The following is a 1,051-nucleotide window of genomic DNA, read 5'->3' on the forward strand; positions in this document are numbered from 1 at the left end:
CCAAACCAATCAGCAGGCTGACTCCACCTTGGGGCGTCCCTGAAGACCCCGTACCAAATTTTACTCTACCCATATAAACCCCTTGGGCCATTGTTCAGGGAGCCACCTTGGTAACACAAGTCCCGGTGGGATCCTTTACTTGGCCAACTAAATAAAGCTTCTTTTTCTGCTTTCACTGCTTCATGTCTTTCTAGCCACACCGAGTGGGCCTAGAAGTGTCCAGTTATGATACTATTGTGATTATTGAGAAATTCTATCATAAAACAGGTATGGAGCTACCACTTCACCCTGAGAATTCTGAAAAACAAGTCAGGAGCTGCCACTTCTCCCGGCAAATTTGGCAAAAAACAACACTGTTTTCCTGGTTTTCTCTGAGCCACAAAAAGAAGCCTAACAAGGAATGCCGTGGGGTTTCGATAGTGTTTCACTTAGACCAATGTGTTCCTTCGTTGTGTGAGAGTTTGCTTGTGGGTGGCAGGCAGCCTAGTGCTCTAGCCTGTCTCTCGACCTCTTTATCCTGTCACGGGAGTCTTTAACGCTCCTGATGAGCACTGGCGACCACTCTAATGGCTTTTACGGGTCCACCCATGCCCAAATTTTTGCAGCTTATAGTGGCTCAGAGCTCTTTCAAAATAGACTTACCTCTTTAATGTTTCAAATGCCTGAATCGGGATCTAAATTGCAGTTCACCAAGAGTTTCTAGATATTATTCTTAAATGATCAAGTAAAAATCTAACAGTCTCCTTAATCAAACAACCAGTTTTTCAAACAATTTTGCTGAACAAAACTTAAGTGAACATGAGAAAAAGAACAAAAAGAATAAGCAGAGGCCCATTTTCTGAGAGCGCTCACCCCGTTGGTGTCAAAGGGACATGGAGTGCAAGTGCTTGGGTCCAGAAGATAGGACTTCTCTTTTTGCCGGCTTCTGCTCCACAGTCCAGGTCTCCTCAAGGTTGACTGGAATCGTGGTATTAGAATCTCTGCAACAACTATACCATTAACTCTTGTAGGGTGAAAACACCACAAAGTTTAGTAAAGCAAAAAGAAAGGT

Source organism: Trichechus manatus, unplaced genomic scaffold (genome assembly GCF_000243295.1).
Source record: "Trichechus manatus latirostris isolate Lorelei unplaced genomic scaffold, TriManLat1.0 scaffold00037, whole genome shotgun sequence".
Lineage (NCBI taxonomy): Eukaryota > Metazoa > Chordata > Mammalia > Sirenia > Trichechidae > Trichechus > Trichechus manatus.